Here is a 22,102-nt window from a genome sequence, read left to right as displayed (position 1 = left end):
TGGCTTGCGGATAATAAGGAGTAGAGCTGTCATGGCGCAAACCAAGCTGGCTTGTAAGTTCAGTCATCATGGTGTTTCGAAAATGGCTTCCATGGTCAGTAATAATTGCTTGTGGGACACCAAACCTAGTTATTATATGATTGAATATGAAAACTGCAGCTGTTTTGCCGCTTGCGTCGAATGTAGGCATCGCCTCGGCCCATTTAGTGAAATAATCAACCGCGAGGATGATATACGCATGCCCCCCGGCCGAGTGAGGGTTACAAGTAATAAAGTCGATACCCCATTTGGCGAATGGACCAACGGCAATTATAGGGTGGAGAGGAGCAGGTGGTGCGCGCATCTTTCGATCAAACACTTGGCAGTTGTGGCACTTCCGGACTGCAATGATACAATCTTTAAACATAGATGGCCAGAAGTAACCAACGCGCAACACCTTCTGAGCTGTGGCATACCCAGACATATGACCGCCACATGCTCCAGAGTGACAATCATTCAAAACTCTCTCAGCCTCTTCGTGAGTTAGACAACGTCGAAAAACTAAGTCTGCCCCCCGGCGATAAAGTGTATCTCCAATAATTTTGTATTGCTGGGATTGAAACCTAATTTTTCGACGTTCCGCTTTTGAAGCTTCAGGCCGAAAGGTTTGGGTTTGGAGATAGATGATTATATCCCCGAACCACGGATCTAAAGTACTGATAAGAAACAAAGATTCGTCCGCAATGGATTCTTCTGCCACAGTCTCTGTGTCAGTACGCGGGAAATCACACATCAATTCCGCAAAAACTAAGGATTTCTCAAACTCCAAGTCGAACTCTTGCAGGATAACGATCCATTTAGAGTACTTGCCCCCTAGCAATTGTTTTGTCAAAATGTAAATCATAGGGTTGCAATCCGAAATAACTGTAGTTTTACGGAGAAGAATGTAGTGACGAAAACGCTGGACAGCTTGAACGGCTGCCAGGGCCAATTTCTCCACATGCGAATATTTTAACTCAGTGGGATTTAAGGTTCGACTGAGATAATATATCACATGTTCCGCTCCGAATTCATCTTCTTGAACTAACACCATCCCAATGGTGGAATGTGAAGCTGCGAGGTATAAGAAGTAGTCCTGGTTGTAGTTGGGAGGATGCAACAACGGTGCATGGGTCAACGCGTGTTTAAGTGCATCAAAAGATTGTTGGGCAATCTCGTCCCAAAAGAATTGAACGTTCTGTTTTAACAACCGTGAAAAACCTTTAGTGACCTCGGCGTAGTTTGGGATGAATCGACGTAAAAAATTCACTTTCCCTTGCAAACTTTGGAGTTGGCACAAACTCGAAGGAGGAGGCAATTTGATGATCGCCTCGACTTTCGAGGGATCGACGCGAATGTCGGCTTTTGAAACAACAAATCCCAGCAATCGACCTGTTTCTATACAGAAAACACACTTGTGGGGATTCAAACGAATTCGATAATGCCTACACCTCATAAAGATTGCTCGTAGGTGGTCAAGGTGATCAGCTCGATGTAAAGAATGAGCAGGCAAATCATCGAGATACGGTTGCACAATGTGCTTGATGTCGTGAAATGCGTAAGACATCGCCCGTTGAAAAGTGGCCCCGGCATTCTTAAGCCCAAAAGGTAATTTGCAATAAGCAAATGTCCCCCATGGACAAATGAATGCCGTTTTTGGTTGGTCGGCAGGTAGAATATTGATTTGATTATAGCCCGAAAAACCATCCATGAAGGAAAACATTTCACTTCCGGCACAATCATCAATAATTTGATCGATATAAGGCGTAGGATAGTTGTCTTTTGGACAAGCTCGATTGATATCCCTATAGTCGATACAGATTCTTATTGTTCCTTGTTTCTTGTTGACCGGAACAATATTCGATACCCAATCCGTTAACGGGATCGGATAAATGAAACCTGCTTTCAACAGCTTTTCGACTTCTGCTTTAATCGCAGCCGCTTTTCGAGGGTGAATCTGATGCAACCGTTGCCGGATGGGTTTAGCATCCGGGTAGGTTTTGATTTCATGAACAACAATGGCAGGATCGATTCCCGGCATTTCCTCGTAAGACCATGCAAACACATCGCGGAATTCTTGGAATAGGGCCTTGTAAGTTTGGATTTCTTCTTCTGTACATGCGGCACCTATATGAATGTTCTCCTCAATTCCGGGCTTCACTGAAATATCAATGGGAATAGTACGAGAAATATTCCCTAAATTCAACTCTGAATCAGAATGTTTCGTTGGATCCTGAGCGTCTTTGACATATTTAGTGGTAAAGATAGATGAAAAATCATTTTCAAATGCATCATCCTTAGGTAAAAACGAAGATCTGTGATGGAGATCTTCCCATGGTAGATCGTCTACACTTAGGATTTCGTGAAGTTGTTCGTCAGATGACACGACTTCGGGAAATGCTATCCGTTCTAAGGTTGAGGGAAAAGTGATTCTTCACTGACCACATTCATTTGGTCGACTTCGGTTGAATGAAAGTCGGTAAAAGACATGAGAGCTTCATAAGCAATTTCATATGGACTCAAAGGCATAGCATTACCGAATGAGTCTATCTCAGAGTCAGATGGGACATACCAAGGATCATCATAAATAATGTTTTCTGATGTAATCATATGAATTGTTGCAAACGAAGGTTCTACGCTGAGTGGAGGGAGAGGAAAAGTTCCCAGTAAACCAGAATCCTTAACTAAACCTACACCAACGTCCCTATAAGGGATTGTCGTCTTACCGACATGCTGGATACTCTCTGAAGAGGCTGGGTCGGATGAAAAGTATGTCAGCTGATCAATAGTCACGATCTTACCGTTATGTGGAAACTTAATTACTTTGAAGACCGATGAAACGACCGCTGTCATAGCATATGACCAACTTCGACCCAAAAGAAGGTTGTAGTCTAGAGGGGCATCAACCACTTCCACATCCAGACTAACGGTTTTACCTTCTACCCCTATAGGCAATTCCTGTAGAATACCAAACGGACGGAACCCACGGCCATCAAAGGCCTTAAGGATGGTGGGGGATTGGTTCAACGAAGGAGAACCAAGGGATCTCCAACATTGAATGGACATAATACATGTAGAAGCTCCCTCATCAATCACAGTGCGATGAATAGGCCTGTTTTTGACTATCACTGGAATTTGGAAAGCCATTTGATGGGGGAGTCGTGGTGTACTATTTTCTAGATCGAAGATCATTAGATTCGGATCCTGAACGTCAACAGCTCCTATAGCCGACAAAAGCAATTTTCGTTGTGCTGGGCATGATTGCAGCACTTCTAACGCCGACATTGCTGAAGGTGAAACAGCTAAGTCCTCAACAATGTTGTAATTCTGGGCCGCTCTCGCATGTGGATTGAAAGCAGACCTTCGAAGTACACCCTTGGCGGGCGGTTTAATTACTAAGTCTGGGTTAGGTTTCTCGATCTGTAGTGGATCGGAACCAGGAGCTGAGGTTGATGGGTTAGAGTGAGAAGATTCTGCTTCCTTACCATCAACAGGATTCTTACTACCATAATCTTGCGATCGAGTCGCAATCCTCACATGAGACATCATCAAAATGGGTTCTTCACTGGCATTCGAGGAAGAACCTATCATCTTATTCTCCTGCTCCGGAAATGGATTTTTTAACACAGCAGGAGTGGGAGAACCTTTGACTATTTTCACTACCTCAGCCCGATGAGGGCAATCTCTCGTAAAATGATCCTCTTCACAAATAAGACAAGGATATCGAGGTTTGCGCTTTTCGTCATTGGTTTCCGACTTTTCAGTTTTCTCCTTCGGAGCTTTGTCTGCTTTAGCCTTCTTCTTTCCTTTCTTCTTTCCACTGTTTTTTGATTTGGCCGTAGATGACTCTACAGCGTGAATATCGGCGGTAAGTTCAGGAGAAGACTCTCCTGTCGGGGAATCGGGCAAAGTGATAATAGGAGTAGTTGAAGCCTTGGAAGACTTCTTCTTGCTCTTTGTATTCACGATACCAATCATACCATCAGTGGCATGAGATCCCGAAGGAGCAGCAGCGATTTGGTTCGACTTTGGAAGATCCAGAATCTTCTCGTGTAATGTACCCGACTGCGTGTAAACTAAGTCAAGGTATTGTGCCTGAGCAATGACTTGCTCCTCAGTAACTACTCCGGCCTTAGCTACATCTTCAGTAATCCTTGGTAATAATGATTTAACAAACCATTCAGCTAAGATTTGGTCCGGGATAAAAACTTTCACTAGCCTTCTTCGACGTCTCCACTCATGAATGTGATCTGAAATATACGTGGAGGTTGATTGTTTTAGTGAAGTTAATAACTCCGTACCGTTATCGTATCTGACCGGTAACTGAAAGTGAGTTAAGAACGAGGTAGCTAACTGGCTAAAATTGTAAAAAGAGGCCCGTGGTAACTCAATGTACCACTTGGCCGCGAGACCAATGAGTGTACGCTGGAAAAGACGTAAGCGGATCGAATCATCCGAGATGGAATTTGAAGCACATCAGAGGTGGTAAGTCATCACGTGATTGGACGGATCCTCTCCAGACTTACCTTCGAACTTGGGTATATCGCTGGGCAACTTATTTGGCATTGGCGGCCAGAACGGAAGATATTGAATTGGATCGTTCGTTAGGCGCGTCAAGTCTGGTAAATCCAAAGTTGCGATAAACGGTAACTGTCGGTTAGGATCTCTAAAACTCTGGGTCACAATACCGGCCCCAGGAGGAGGATATCCAGGATAACTAGGAACAAGAGTCGCATTTGGGATATTATATCCTCCTGGAAAACTAGGATTAACCGGACCGTACTGGGGTTGCTGAGGTTGTTGATAAGTGTACCCAGGATATGGTTGATACTGGTAAACCGGTTGTTGGACAGCTTTCCCAGGTTGATACTGTCCCTGGTACGGAGGTTGAACAAATTGAGGTTGAGTAGTAACAACCGTACTTATACCAGGTTGGTCTACAGGCATCTGGACTGTGGTTTGAATCGTAGATCCAGACAACGGTACAGATGTCTGAGGAGTGGTTACAGAGACAGTAGAAACCGGAGCCGTCGATACTCCAGAAGTAAGTATGGTAGATGTGGCGGTAGTTGCAGCAGCCGTTTGAGATGGAGTACTAGGTGCAATTGGCGGCTGAGTAACTACCGAAGTTACAGAGGTCTGAACACTTGACTGGACAGGTTGCGGTTGCTGGGGTGGACCAGGAACTACAGGTTGTCCTGCTTGAGGTACCGACTATATACTTGGCTGCAACATCTGTTGACCCTGTGACGGATCCCACACTAACATTCCAGGGTATTGACCCATAACAGGTTGAGGGTACTGAGATCCATAGCCGGATTGAGGATAGGATTGATAGTTGTAAGGTGCAGTCCCCATATTTTGACCATATGATTGACCTTGAGGTGGTTGATAACCTTGACCTGAGTATTGACCTTGAGGTTGATAACCTTGAGGTAAATACGGGTACTGGGGTTGACCTTGACCTTGAGGTTGGTATCCTTGAGGTTGATACCCTTGGGGTTGATACCCTTGGGGTTGCCATCCTTGAGGTTGCCATCCTTGAGGTTGATATTGATACTGAGGTTGACCTTGGGGTACATATTGAGGCTGGGGTTGACCTTGAGGTATGTATTGCCCCATAGGAGCGTACTGACCTTGAGGTTGCCCCCCAGACACGAATGAAGTACCTTGAGGTTGCCCCCCAGGCATTAACGAAGGCTGCCCCCCAGGCGGTAATTGGCCACCTTGAGGTTGGGTAACGGGAACTGAACCTGACATCATGTAAATGTCTCCTACACCCAATGGTACATTACCACTATTTCCAACTAATAACCCATGATCAACGGGTTGAGGAGATGCTCCCGCAAAGGTACCAGAAAGAGATTGATACCCAGTAGGAACAGAAGGACCGCCATGTAAAAAAGATTCAGGACTTTGTGTAAACACAGATGACTGACCAGACATATTTACAGGAGTATGAATTCCTCCAGGTGGAAAAGGAGTTCGAGGTGTAGAAAAACCTAGCCCAAAGTTGTCTAAATAATTGGTTAACGAAAGGTACCAAGTAGTACTTCTAGGAGGACTGTAAAAGATGGATTCACGCTCCCTTAGATCAAGGGTAATTTGATCTTCAGGATCAGAGACGCCTATTTCTTCCTCTGGAACAAGTTCTTCGATAGCAATCAAACCAACAGGAATATTTTCGGTGATAATTCTTTCTATTCTCGGTGAATCAGGAACACTAGGAGTCGGAGTAACAGGTTCGGATATTTCTGGTTCTTCGCCTGTATCACTAGCAGACGAAAAACTACCAACAAGCTCAGAAACTGTAACAGCTTTGGGATTATAACCTGTCTCTAAACTTTGGTAATCTGGATGGACTACCAAGGAAGATTCTCCTTCTTCAGGTGAACCTACTCTACTGCCACTAGGAGGAGTTACAAGGACCTTTAAACCTTCTAAATGACTGGACTCGCCTTGAGGAGGTTCACCCCTAAGTCTACGGGATCTTCTCAACAATTCGGCCACAGATACAACTTCAGGAGACTGGCCCCGAAGTCTACGGGACTGTCTCGGTAATTCCGCCACAGCTAAAAACTTTTAACTACTACACACGAAAACAAAATAAAATTTCAAATCAAACCACCTAAAGTCTCTAAAGAACCAAACAAATGTGAATCACACGCCTAAAGAATCTAGGGCGTCAAACCAAACACAAACAGTATTCTTCCGGACCAAAAACGCTAGTTGGTGATTAGGCCCAACCTCGCTGGATTCAGTACAGAAATGGCGGGTGGAACAGTTACGCCGACAACCTGCTTAATGAATAGACTGGACCAAGTTCCTCCACTTTAACCGTCTCGAGTGAAGTGAACCCCCCAGAAAATCCAAGTGAGTATAGCCGACGTCTGCTCCAGGTACAGTGGGACCTTCCCTCCACCGTCACCTTGGGTAAAATCCTAGAGATTATGGTCACTAAGGTTACCAACGGCCACAAGTACACCTGGGGGAACAGTCTAAACTCCGACAGCACGCAAGGGCAGAGTAGCAAACTCAATCCCCTTACCGGCTCCTTGACAGTAATCCAAGGTTTACCGATAAGTGACCCCTGGCTCCTCGACAATGGTTAATCCGAGGTTTACCGTTTGTAATACGTACTATCTGGCGTCGTTCCCAACGAGGGGGGAATGATCCCCTCACTGGTTCAGACACGAGCTCGTGCTTCTCCTTTAAGAGGAGCTTTCCCAGAGTGTAAATGTAACAATTGGATTTGATTCTATCACAAGATCGACTATTTGTTTGGTTTTACTGTCTTGGAGAGTTAAGTACTCACCTACTCCAAGACACTAGCCTGATCTAAATTGATGCTTCAGAGCCCTAGAAAATAAAAGTTACTAGTTCAATTTTACTTTAAGCGTTACTTTTAAGGTTGTTCTTTAAAGTCACAAGGTGATGGAAGTGAAACCAATGGTGTGTAGACTCGACTCCAACCACTACAAAGATGCACCTAAGATGATCTATGCTACTTTGCTTTTTCAATGAAATTCTTTAACTAAGAGAGTTGAGAGAATGCAATTTTTAAAGAAAACAACTTCCTTAGAAAAGACAATCAAAGAAACAATTCTCTTTTTCTTTTCAAGCACACAAACATAACCACTCTTTACTTGCACGAAAAACTCTTTTTCTTTCAAAACTTTCAAAGCTACTTGAAACAAAACTTTTCAAAGGAGATATTTTTGTATTTTCTCTTTTTAATAAAGCATGTAAACCTATCTTTAACAAAAAACAATCTCAAAAGCTACAAAACTATGAAAACTTGACTCACAAGCAAACCAAAAGAGAGATTATTCTAAGCAAATCTAACAAGGCAAAAGCTCACAAAGACGATTCTAGGATGTTTTACTTGATCAAAATCAAATCAAGGACCAGCTAATGCAGAATCAAAAGGCTAGTCAAAACAAAACTCAAATCTTTTTGTTCTTTTCGTTAAATGGAATTCAAGACTTAAACAACAAGCACTTCGAAATTGGCCCAAAAGACAACTTGATGGTAAGTTGCTCCTACAGATAGACTTTATAACAGGTCTGACTTCTTAGAATGTTGACAAAACCAGAGATATCTAAGGCTTGACAACTCCTACCGCTAAAGTCGCTACAAGACCTACTCAAAAATCAAACCCTAGGGCTTACACTTCGACGAAATCCACTAAAACACTCAATGCTAATGAAACCAGTTCAGGTGAAGATTCTGGACAAGGGACTGATGAATCCGGGCAGAAGAAACTAAGAAAAAACAAAAACTAAAAGCAAAAAAGGCAAAAAGTGGATTTTTCTCAAATTTTGGCAGGGGACGCAGGCAACCCGTTAGCACAGGTGCGGGCCCGCTCTGTGCACACAGCAAAAGTGCGTCCAGGGACGCACTGTACAGCACTCAGAGGGTGCGTCCTACTGAAAAACTCAAGAAAACCCAAAATAAAACTAATCCTAAGCTAACCCACCCAGAGACAAGGTCACAGAGCCAAAACCAGAAAAATAAACCAATTTTCTCAAAGCAAAGTTCATACAAAAGAAAAGACTCTTCTCATCAATGGAAATTATCCCCAGCGGAGTCGCCAATTTGTCACAGGGAATCAGTCAAGGGTGCGGACACAACTGACCTTCCTAGAAGTCTAAGACATTCTAATGACAAACAAAACAAACTGGAGCTATCCTTCTCTAAACATACATTATGATATGAGTAATCAAGTGTTTCGTTCTTACCTTTGTCCAAACGCTGTTGTAGAAGTCCAAGCTTTGTTGATCTGGATGAGCTCCTCCTTTTCTCCAAAACCTGCAATCACCAACAGTCAAACAATTAAATAGCACCTGATTATAACATAAAACAAAGCATATTCAACACATAGACCAAGGAGTACATGAAATAACCCATTAACAACAAGTTATTGAGAAGAATGGACCAATTTGCATTAAAGGTAATCAAAAGGAACCATTACAACCTGAGCCTTGGTGTTGTGCAAGCTCCTTCCAGGGTCCACAAGAGTCTTCCTCTACTTTGACAAAGCTCACCCACTTCCAAATAGAACAAGTAAAGATGACAATCTCTCCTCACAAGCTTCTAAATGGGAGTCCTAATTCCTGCAGCATTTACCCTTAGAAATCTATAGCTTTCAACCTCCTTCCTTCTGGCTCAATGGCTCTTTTTATAGTGCTCAAGAGGAAGTTAATCAGGTCCACCATCAATGGGATAGTCCCCTCTTTGGATGGGATCACTCCCTTATTGATGGGATAAGTTCCTCTTTGATAGGAGTGCATGAACCATCTGGAGGCGCTCAATACACATCAGACAACCTTCTAGAATGCTCTAGAAATGACCACAAGTAAGTTTTTGAAGATAAAACTTGCGCATTTTAACCTTTTAAGAGGGACGCACCTGCCCCTTTAGATACAGAGCGTCCTTGGACGCAGACCTTATGAACAAAAGGTGCGTACCCGCAGGCAAGGCTTGAGAGAACCTGCGTACCCAGAGATAAACATATTTTATAAGGACTTTCTCTCTTTCTTGGAGTTTGACATGAATAGCAAAGGCATAAGACTTGCTTAAGAGGGTAGCATGACTGTTGATTGAGCCATACCGACTGTAAATAGCCATGGTGACATTTTTTAGTGTAACAGCCCACTCTTCATCAAGATGTCAGGAGATATATCAACCAATGTGACCAATGTCAAAGGATGGGGAAGTCTACTCCAAGGGATGAGATGCCCCTGCAACCTCAAGTGACTTTCAAGCCATTTGAGAAGTGGGGCATGGACTTTGTGGGTCCTATCAACCCTCCTTCAAAACAGAAGTCTTACATCATTGTGTGTACTGATTATCTGACAATGGGCAGAAACAAAGGCGATCAAGGTTGCAACAGAAGAAAAAGTAGCTGAGTTTTTGAGGGAAAATATCTTCTACAAGTTTGGCTATCTGAGAGAATTAGTCACAGATCAAGGGAGTCATTTTACCTCCACTTTGGTTGAAGACCTACTCACACACCACAAGATTAAGCACATAACTTCCACCCTTATCATCCACAAGCAAATGGACAGGTGGAAGACACTAACAGAGCTTTGGAAGGGATTTTGACTAAGGTAGTGAGCAACGGCAGAAAAGATTGGGTAGATCGATTGGTTGAGGCCACCTGGGCCTATAACACCACCTGGAAAACTACCACATGGTTTACACCCTATGAGCTGGTCTATGGGAAGAAGGCTCTGCTGTCAATAGAATTTGAATATAACACATTAAGGATGGCAGCTCAGCTGGACCTATATCTCAGCCATGCACAAAAGGAAAGAATGCTTCAGCTAAATGGATTGGATGAATAGAGACTGTAGGCCCTTATCTACTTAGAGGTAGTCCAACTTCAAAGAAAAATATGGCATGACAGACACCTCAAAGAAAAACAATTCCAGCAAGGAGATTGGGCGCTGTTAGATAATTCAAGATATAAAGACTTCAAGGGAAAACTAAGGACAAGATGGCTGGGACCATATATAGTAGAAAAATGCAATGACAATGGTTCAATCCTGATCTGGACCATTGATGAAGAATCCATCCCCATGCTCGTCAATGGGCATAGGTTGAAGATCTACAGGAAGCCCCTTTCCAAGCAAGAATTCATTGAGAATCTGGGTAAAATAGTGTTGGTAGTGGAGTAGGTCCTTGTCTCCACTCCACCAACACCCTGAACAAAAAAAAAAAAAAAAGATCTCTAGGTGAAAACCTCTTGGAGGCACCCAGGGCAGGCAGTGAGGGTGAAAACCTCTTGGAGGTGCCCCAGCTGTCTCATACAAAAAAAGAAGAAGAAGAGAGAAAAAAGAAAAAAAACAAAAAAAACCTAACTTATTTTGAATGAATTGCAGGTCGCTGGAGGGTCACACAAGAGAAAAAGGCATGGCCAGGCTGCATACACCCTTCATAGTCCATCCCTCCATCCCCTTATCCTTTCCCGAGCCTTGGTCTCATTTTTTCTAAAAATTTCGCATCCTACAGGAAACTCTGTGTATTCTACAGGAGGCTCCTGTAGAAACTACAGGAAGCCCAAAATCAAGTTTAGATAAGAACCCGAGGGCTAGAAATTTGTCTAGAAGACCTATGAACCTCCCTGCCACCATCCATCCACCTAACTCTCCATTCCATCCCTGCACACCCACATTTCCACTCACGTTTTCTTTCCCTGCACAGACAAATACAAAAATTATGTTTCTTTCACTCTGTAAAAACAAAAAATGATGATAAATAAAGCAGCAGTGTTCTTTACTTACTCTTACCTGATGCCTTCCAACTATTATTCCTTTCATGCAGAACCTTCTTCAACTATCTTTTTAGCCCTTGCTCAAGCATCAGCCTGAAATTTCAGAAGGAGAAGCAGCTATAGGAAATCCTGCAGGATTCCTGTAGTAGCTGATCCCTTTGAAAAACAAACTCCAGAGACAGGGTTAGCGTAGCCAAGATGTATGCAACATGCAAGGAGAAGAGCCTGATCGAGAAATCACTAGCATAAGCCAAAGGCTGAGCATGCAGATCACCAACAACAACATCAACGAGGAAATGAAGTGCCAAAGTCCGAAGCATGCAAAGCACAACAACGACTAACAGACAAGTGGCTAAACATATTCCTCGATTGCATGAATATTATTTAGGAACTGCATGAACTATTGAAATGGTCACGATTAAACGGAATCAGTGGCCAGCTAACTGGCCACCCTCGTTCAGTTCAAAACACCCTTGTGGAGTTCAAATGAGCCTCGTCCAATTCAAACCGTAGTTTAGATACGCAATCAGCATGTGTGGCCCATCAACTCGGGAAGAAAAAAACTCAGAACCAGTAGTGGTGGTGGCATATAATGGGAATAAGGGAGGTGATGGCAGTCAGGGAACATGAGAAGCCATAATGGCACTGATTTAGGACCAACAGTCCGGATGGGGATAACGTAACCATTCGGCCACCTCACCTCCTCACCGCAGATTATGCCATCAGCTTAAGTACAGTGCGGTATAAGCCTCCACCACCTTTTGTTTCATTTGAGTCGATGAGTTCTCGACTGCAGCACTCACCTACCACCTTCAGGACAGTGAACCAGTTGTTTTCTGCCAGTTTTTTCAAAACCCTTCCGCCTATTGGGCTCTACAGGAGCACTACTGCATTCTACAGGAGCAGGAACACCGTTTACAGGAGGCTTTCTACAGGAAGGCCAGAGAGCAGCTCTGCAGAAGAAAAATTTGGAATTTTTTTCAAATTCGATCTTGAAAGAGGTAGGCTTAGGAACCCACTCTGCATATGATATATCTATATAAGGTGGTGGATTAAAAGTAAAGTATTGGGTTGAAAAAGAAAGCAAAGAGAAGCTTAAAAGTCTGCCTGTGTTTTCCTAAATTCCATACAGTCTCTCCATTTTCTTCTCTGTGCTCAAAAATCTATTTTTTCTTTCCTTTCCCGTATTCTCCTAAAAAAGGGGATGCAACCATAGAAACCAAGCCTGTGAAAAAAACAAATTTGCAAGTCTGTCTACTCTCTGAAAAAACACTGTGTTATATATTCTCTGTTCTGTCAAAGTATTGATTTTTTTCCAAAAACTGAGAAGCAAATTCAGGTTGAAAATAGTTTGAAGAGAGGGAAAAATTGCAAATTGATGTTGTGAAAAAGAAGCACACAGAAAATTCCCTCTCTGGTTAAAAAAAAAAAAACAAAACTCAGCTATCCCTCTATTTCCGGTTTTGAAAGTTGTTGCCTTCTTCCTCACCTGAGCATTTTCAGAAACCACTAAACACCATGCCAGGAGGTTTTATGAGAAAGGAGCCTTTGAACTCCAACAAATTGCATGAGAACCCTGAAGTGGTGGCCCTCTTCACCAGGGCAAACTGGATGTCTTTCTTTGAGAGAATTCATGGATATGATGAGAAGGTGACTGAAGAATTTTTAATGTCCTTAAGACCCCATTCGAAAACACATGCTACAGTCAGTTTCAGGGGTCTGACCCTAGAGCTTACACTAGATTTTATCAACAGAATCACAGGTCTTCCACTTGGGCTCCCTTGGAGCAAAGAGGAAAAACCATTGGGATAGGTTGCTAAAAAGACATTCTTTCAACTTGATGAACATCCTATAGAGGATAAGAATGGAGTTAGAAGGACAAGTTTACCTCATCCATGGGGTGAAGTCAGCTACCAGATCATGAAATATATCACTTGTGAAGGAAGATACAGTATAGTCTATGGTTATCACTTCAGATTATTGCATGAATTAAGATATGGAATGGACCTACCTACAACTAGAAATCTTAGTCTACCATATTTTCTCCTCCAATCTTTGATAAAGTGTGGCACCAAATTGAATGCAGGGGTTCCAAACCAACTGGCCCACCATGGGCTCATTAAATTGTTAGTAGAGGATGCCCTCCACACATACACCATCCCTGTAGCCTGGGAAATTTTCAGGAATATGACTAGGGAAGATGACATAAAAACTCTCACAGATGAACTTAGTCCATCCGACAGTGAAGAGGAGGAGCATAAAGAGGAACTTGAAAAGGAAAGTCATGAGGAGGTACAAAATATTCAAATAGAAGGAGAAACAGAGAAGAAACAGAAAGAAGAGGAGAAGCTTGACAAAACCACAGTTGAACCTAAGGTAGAAAAGAAAATAGCATCAAAAGCAGAGAAGAGGAAGAGGACAAAAGCTAACAAGAAGAAGCTCAAGAAAGCTCAGAAAAAGACTACCACAGGAAAGGCAGAGACTCAGCAAGAAAAGGAGAAGACACCACTAGAGATAGCAGAGACAAAAGAAAAAGCAGCAAACATAATAAAAACTATAGAAGATGAAGGAGAAGAACAACAGGAAGAAATATCCCCTGAAACACTAGCAAGGGAAGTAGCAGTTGTGCTTGCTGCATTGAGCACTCCAGCTAAGCAAAAGGGAAAACGAAAAAGACAGACATCTATATATTTCAAAGCCCGGAGGAGCACTAGGATTAAGGTGGGAAAGCCCCAGCCACCATCAAAAGAACCCATTATCATTGAGGATGCATCTACTATGAAGAAAGGAGGAATCTCCGTCCAAAATCTCTATCACCTATGAGAGAGGGAGTCCCAAAATCTCCACCTGGAAGGAAAGAATCAAATTTATGGAGTCCAAAGCAGTCCTATAGGAGGCACAAACCTCAGCTACAGGAGACACTGGTCAAGCTTAGAGAAACTTAAAAATTGGAAAAGAAGGCAGAAGAACAGTCACAAGAGGAAGGTAAGGCAAAAGAAATACCTGAGCCAATCCCTCAGCCTAATTTAGTCTCCTATTACAATCTTCTAGAAGGTGGGAAGATCATCCCATAAAAATTCGATGTGCCTCTTTTCTTCGAACTAGAAAAAGAAAGAATCAGGACCTGCACCTGGATTCAAATTGCTAAATCTAAAGGAGTTAAAGATATAGGGCACATGGAAAACAAGTTGAGAGAGTTGAGAAAGGAGTTTGGCATGGTAAGGCACACAGAGAGCATTAGAAGAGCCCGACTACAGGAAGAAAATGAACTGTTAAAAAAGCAGTTACACGAATGGGAACCTCAAGGGGGAGACAAGTTGCCAATCTTGGAAGGGTAGCAACAACAAGAAGCGCCCCTAGCAGGTAATGAAGCAGTAGAGAAACAACAACAACAAGAAGAACCACCGACTAATGTTGAAATGCTGATGAAAGAGTAGCAAGAAAAAGAATCTCAGGTAGCAACTGAAGTGCTGAGTTTGAAAAAGCAGTTGTAGGAAAAGGAAGCCCAGATGGCCTGCATGGCCAGCTGGGCAATGGAGGCCTTGCAGTGCAGACAACTAGCTAGATCCTATGCACTGTATCTCAAAGACCAGTGGCTCCAATTCCATATTAAAACATTGGCCCAGAGGGGCACAATCCCATTCCAAAATTATGGTCAATTTATGCACTTATGTGATAATAGTTTAGCCGAGGATGAAGCTAAGCTAGCAGAATTTTACCTAGACAATATGGTACTTCTTGACATGAATTTATGGGATCTAAATGCTGCACTGGGAGACCTACAGCTCATGGCTATGGCTTCTTGGATGAGTCATGAAGAAAAGAGAGCAGTGGAAATTCAAAAGATAATGGAAAAAGAGCTAAGTGAGCCCCTGATGATAAGGGCCGAACCAGAAGACCCCTTAGTTCTCATCTATGCCCATCAAAACCTTGTAGGAAATCCTCAATTTCTCCCTGATTATGTTGACAGGCAAGCACAAGTTATTGCTCATTTTTAAGATATGGAGAGACTATTTGGTGATGACTGCCTTCATGCATGTATGAGAAGGTGGAATACATTGTCACATAACCTAAAGATTACGGAGTATCATTCCCCAACCAGAATGAGGGAAGTTATTATGAGAGTGCCCTTATATAAGGAATCAATGCAAAACTTGAAAGTCAACTGGATTGGTCTTAAATTCAATCCTCCACTGCTTCTAGCACTGTTAGAAGGGGTTGAGGAGGAGGAAGAACAGAAACAATGGGAGGAAGTGGATAGGAAAGCAGGTTTCCATGACAGAGAGGAAGACATCACATCAGAGGCTTGGGATGTCAGGGAAGCTGTTAAAGCTATTAAAGATGAAGAACTGGATTAGTTGCTCAGAGGATGAGCAACCCATTCAGCAGGGGGGTGATGATGAGCCCCAGAAATGGGTAAATATATGGGATCATTCTGCCTATTATTTCCATTTAATCTACCATTCTCAATAGTTTTGTACATGTTTTTGAATAATTTATGTCAATAGAGTGAATGGGGATAGTCACTTTGCCACATAGTCTAATGAGTGTTTATTGCAGATTTTTTGGATAATTTTAGACAAGGACTGGGAATTTATGAGCAAAATGGCAGCCAAACTCGAGGAAAAAGGGTTGAGGACTTATAGGGGGGTTTTCTCCTTCATTAATGACCCCTTCCTCGAGTTCTCCATCAGCAGCTCGGTGTATAAAGGCCCACATTGATGATTCCAAGGGGCAGCAGAGCAAGTCAATTTGGGCTGCTGTTATCTTCTGTTTTAGGCAGCCAAGTTCCTTAAGTTTAGGAGGACTGTTGGGAGTCCCCAGTTGTATAAATAAGAAGGCTTCAAGCCTCAGTAGGTTAGCCATTTCATAGTATATTTTTTCACTATTGTGTAGCCTTGTACTCAACTCATTTTCGAGCTCTTTTTGAAGACAGTTTTGTGATGTAACTGTTATTTTTTGATAGATGAAGATGAATCCAGTTTTGAACTAGCACTGATTTTTTCTAGAGGGCTGAAGCTCTTGGGTTAGGGCCCAACCCAAGCTGCCCAACACCTCCTCTGTGTATTTATATGCTTTTTCTTGCATTCATAAGATAATTTCTGTTGTTTAGGTTAATCTTTCTTTGGTAAAATAGGTTGCTTTTGATGGTTAGAATAGTTTTTGCTTCAAGTTGCTTAAGTAGGTTGCTACAGTGACAAGAAAATATCCAAAAAGGCTACCAGCAGGTCTTGATCTCCTTTCTCCCTCCTTGGGACCATGATTTGAGGTCAAGGCACTACTGGTGCCACTAAAAACACAGTGTTTTCCATTCCAATGCAATTGCTAGTGTGATATTTCGATCTGGAGAAGTTGAAATTAGTTTGGATTCACATGCTTAGATCATTTCATGTTCATTTACCATAGCTTTCTCACATAATTTTCTATTCATAAAGTTCTGTTCAACATTTTTCTGGTTTTAGGTCAGAATTTAGGTTAAATAGAAAAAACTCTGTTTTTCGGTTCTTGATTTGGTCAGTTTTGAGAAGTGAGTGTGCAAGTCTCTTGTAGAACATTCCAGCCTATCATTCCTCCATAACACAACTTGTACCAGTTCATCTCTCAAGATTTCCTCAGTCATTCACCACATTTCGCCAATCTGCCCTAATTGTTGCATTTTTCCATAGAATTGCTTTCTTGCCCTTTCAACAAATCCAACCATCTCCTTCATTCGTGATCTTCGTTGAAAAATTTATAGACCCCTCAACACCTTCATCTACACTTCATTTTCCTTTTCCCATCATTTTTCCACCTTCAAACCTCCAAAAACAACTTTTGGCCTCCTCCTGTAGATCCCCTGCAGCCTCTTGTAGAAGTCCATGTGAGTCATTTTTCGAAGTCTGATCGTAATGGAAGTCTCCAGAAGGGTACTAGGGACTTCTTAGGACCTCTCCACACCTTCCTCACCATCTGCAAAAGCCAACTCCATCTTCCTTTGCCACCAAACCTCTGCACAGTCACAACCAGTCAAACCATAAGCATAATAATTCCACATAAAAACACTCAAAAGTACAAAAGGATGATTTCTTCTCATTTCTCTTCAGAAGTAGCTTGAATAAATGTGATTTACCTCTTCAGTAGTTAATGGCACCCATTTCAGTAGTTTCCATCTCTTTTCTTGCAAAATTAGGATTTTCTAGGGTTTGTTAGGGTTTGTGTTTCATTTAAGTTGTCCTTCTCTTTCTGCAAGTAGAATAGCCCCTGTAGAGTTAGCTTTCTTCCATCACAGTAAAAGCTTCTTTTGAGAACTCATAGAAGTTGGCTTAAGCTCCTAGCGAACTTGCACTAGCTGATCAAGTGACAGCCGCAGTAAGAGCTAGTACTTGTGCATACAACACCATTGATTCCAAGTTTGCTACGAACTACCGGGTTGATAAAAGTAAAGAAGGAAGCCCCAGGAGATGCAACATTATTGCTGCAATACCGGAGCTCACCACCCACATGGAGTTTGGCCCTAGTTTCCAATTTTAATAGATTCATAGTTGCAAGTATGGTCTTAGTTGAAGTTGTCTAGTTAGGGAAGATCTTCAGTCAGCTATTTAGACACATGTTGGATACCACCTTGATTCTCTATGACAACCAGAGTGGGATCTGATTATCAGAGAATCCTGTGTTTCATGATCACTCCTAGCACATAGACATCAGGTGCCACTTTATTTGGGATATGATACAACGAGGAGAAATAAGGCTCCATCACATTGAGACTGATGTGCAGGTCGCCGATATTCAGATAAAACCCCTAGGAAAGGTAAAATTCTTGACTTTCTGAGGATGACTAGGAGTTGTGGAGAGACCCTCTCCTGAGGGTCCTGTATGATATGGATATTGAGCTCTAGGAGCTCTGAGGGGCTTGGGGTAGTTCTTGGAGCAATTAGCAACCATAGGGTGAGTGGTTCAGCCTTCCCTTAGTGGTTTGTTATGTGGGTAGGATGAGTGGTTCATCCTTCTCCTGCCGAGACACAATCATAGGTTGAGTGGTTCAACCTTCCCCTAGTGATTTGTTTTGTACAGGGTGAGTGGTTCAACCTTCCCTTGGGATACCCTTGGTGACATGTAGGCAGGATGAGTGGTTCATCCTTCTCCTGCTCAGACATCCTACCCATGCAGTTTGAGACTCGTGGGAAATACCTCTCATCTGACCAATGAGAAGGGAAATGAGGATAGGGACCATAATATTACTAGTGGATGCATCATGTACTACTGTACTCCCTATGCTAGGATGATATTAATTTGGGATCAATTGGAACTAATTTCGGATCAGTAAGAGTGGTATGAGACACTCTCTTTATATGGGACTGACTTCGAGTCAGTAGAGAATGGTATGATACATTCTCAATCACTTCTTCTTCTTTATAGTTCAGCAAAGCATAGTAGTGCATGGCATTGCATTGATGGCAGATATTATGGACTGATAGATGGATTAGCATATGGAGTTCTCCCTAGTTGAGAGGGAGTGTTAAAATTCACAAATAGGGCCAAACTCCATGTGGGTCTTCTTATCTATGGAAGCTAATAATTTTTCTTGGATTCCTCTCGTCAAGAAGTGTAGGATTGATATAAAGATCATCTGATTCTGACATGTATTCATGGAGATATGAATTTATTTATGTTATTTGACAATTTGTCAAGGTCGGACAACAACCAAATTACCCCAACTTATCCTCAACTATTTATTATAAATAGAATACGAGTTGAAGTCATTTTGTACACACACTTCTCCTAAGATCTCTCTCCACTCATTTAGGTTTGGTGGCTTGAGAGATCAAGAGGGAGAATCCCTAGATGCAGTAAAGAAAGGGTCTTCTAAGAGAGCCCTAGATGCAGAACTAAAGATCCCTAGCCACAGTCTTATGAGGCGATCTTCTTGCAGGTAAGAAGAGATCAATACATTGTCAAGAGGGAGTTATATTCGTAGCTAAAGGAGGAAGTATAGTCACTGTAATAAGATTTTGTAGCAGTATTCCAAACAAGAAGTTCAAGCTATTGTTCAATTGTGCCCTAATCCACTGTCAAGGAAGGACTAATGTTGCCCTAGTTGCAGTCCTAAAGGAGGTGATCTTAGCTACAGTTGAAGAGGACCTAACCAATAGCATGTGAAGGCCTAAATCCATAGTTAGAGGAGCCCTTATCACAACATGAAAGGGACCCTTAGATGCAGCAAGAAAAGTGAACCTAGCCATAGAAAAAAGGAAATATCTCATCAGCGTGAAGGGTCACATTGTTGTAGGTCATAGCGTGGATTGTTTTGGGCATGATCAAGCTGTTCTTGAACTCGGTATGCTGGGTAGGAGAATCCGCACAAAGGAGGAGCTAGGGGCTACTGTGTAAGAACTGTTTGAATCACTATTTGAAGGGACCTAAGCTTCAGTCCACTGTTGGGCTAGGCCGCAGGCCATAGCCAACAGTTGGAGGTCTTTAAGTGTTGCGTTCAGAAAGATAGCAACCTTATAAGGCAGCATGTGGTTGGATGGATTGTATGAAAGCTAGCCATAGTCAATAAGTGGACTGTGGGGTGTGTTTAGGGTGTTGTAGCACACTGAGTTTGTGCCCTAACCAGTGACCAGGTCTGCCATGAAATACATCAGTCCTTGTTGCATATGAAAGGTGCCAGATTAGTAGCCTTGTCATGATCAGTGAAGCAACAAAGGAAGGAGAATCTTATTGAAGGAAAGCCTCAATATTTTTGGGTAATTTGTTTAGTTGTTCTAAGCCTATCATCTGCTACATATCTTCAGTCCTTGGTATCCAATTTGCAATCTCATTGTGTCATTGTTACGGAGAAGATCTTTGATCTCCTATTTAGCAAGTCAAGTATTGACTTCAAATCATTGTACTCTCTCTCTCTCTCTCTCTCTCTCTCCACTGAACTATTGAAGAATATAAGAGGAATTGATCAAGGGTTCCCCACATTGGCGTTTTTCCTTGGCTGGTGCCACATCCTGTGTCCTCTTGTCTTAGCTTGTCTTCTACTATTTATGTATATGTTATATCATCACTTTACTATCATGCTAATGTGATTGCTAATCTGAGTATTGTCATTGAGCTAATATGAAAAATTGAATTAAATTTCTCTAAGCATAGAACATACCTAAATTTAACATGGGCTAAGTCTATCATCTAAGAGAAGGATCAAAGTTTGTTCTAAGACAATGGCAGTTATAGTTAAGGGATATATTATGTGTTGAATGGTGATAGAAGAAGACCAAAGACAGAGAGGATATCTTGGACCAAAAGAAGAGATCAGTGAAGGTCTAGGACTGTGTCTAGGGTTGCAAAAGAAAAAAAATGAGATTGAGACTCTCCTAGTGATAGTGTAATAGCAATGCGAAGAAGGACTGAGGTGATATAGTGCGAAGGAGGAAGACATTGAAGGTGGAAGAGTGCAAGAGATAGTGATAAGTGTCTTGAAGAAGAATTGAGTCAATTATTTTGTCAAGGGTATTGGTATTCATCAATAAAAGAATCTATATGAAGATATTAAAGGGTTTTCCTCTCAAGAGGAGAGCTTTTGGCCCTGGCAGAAAACCAACATCATGTGTTCTTCTCTCTTTGTTTTGGTAGCTATTTGATGAAGTAAGAAATACAAACACTAACGATATCAAGAAAAGATTGTGCTAATAAGCTAAAGATAAAATACCTCACAAATAGTTATCATGCTAAGAAGAATCACATTAACTACATCTCCCCTAGATTCTTCAACAGCCCTAACTAGGCCAAAGTTGACAACAAAGAAACAGACACTTAAACAGTCAGCAAATGTATGTACTTTGGTACATTCTTATAGGTGTTTGATCCTTGTTACTGGATCGGTTTTGGATCAATTTGACTAGAAGCCCGTGGGAGCCATTTGGAGGACTTTTCTTGATTTTTGAAAGTCCCTCCTAGGAGTAGATCTTGCAGTTATTAGATTGGTTGTCATTGGACTAATGGAGGGCAATTTGTAGGCTACCCAAAGTAGTCTATGACTAGCAGTCATAAAACGAGTTTGACCACTGAAGTTTGGGGAGCCTATGTGTAGCTCTTTGATGGACAAAAGAGGCTACTAGAAGGCAGATTGGAGCTCAGGGATTGGTCAACCTAGAAGAGCAGATTGGATCAACCCATGTTCATTGAAGCATAAGCGACTTGCAGTAGTGATAGGTGTCATCCCTCATGGAGATTCTAAGATTCTATCCTAGACCTAAGATCATGGAAACTCAACGGTATTCATAGTTAAATAGGAGCATCCTATGCACATGGATTGATGGAAGTAGATGAAGGGTCTTGCAGGTGTTTCAAGCTTAGGAGAAGTAAACAAAACTAGATTGGTTTCCAGTGAAAATAAGTTGTAAGAAATCCATTGCTCATTCTCTATCAATAAAATTATCAATCAAGGAAAGGGTTTTCCTAGTTGAGTTCTCTAGAAAAATTGTGTTTTGTGATTGTGTGACTGTTATTTGATTATGTTTTATTCTACTACAATTAGAAATTATGTGTCTTGGTGTTACAATTTAGTTTTAGAATTGTTCACTACAGCAGTGCAACATTTTCAAAGATTTTTTAAATTGTATCAGAGCAAGGAACATAGTAAAGACCAACATAAGTAGATCCATATATCACAAGAAGAAACACAATCATAGGAGAACTTTTGAAGCAACCGTAGCCTCTTGATCAATCCACATCACCATTGAATTTCCCAAAAAGCTTTAAGATCATAATTCCACAGGAGTGCCCAGTCTTGCTAATCACGAAAAAATATTATTGAATTTATAAACTCTTGTCAACCCT

The sequence above is a fragment of the Pinus tabuliformis genome, chromosome 1_1 (genome assembly GCF_031772625.1).
Source record: "Pinus tabuliformis cultivar Carrire ecotype Pingquan chromosome 1_1, CPIR1, whole genome shotgun sequence".
In the NCBI taxonomy this organism is placed as follows: domain Eukaryota; kingdom Viridiplantae; phylum Streptophyta; class Pinopsida; order Pinales; family Pinaceae; genus Pinus; species Pinus tabuliformis.
This window is presented reverse-complemented; position numbering follows the sequence as displayed.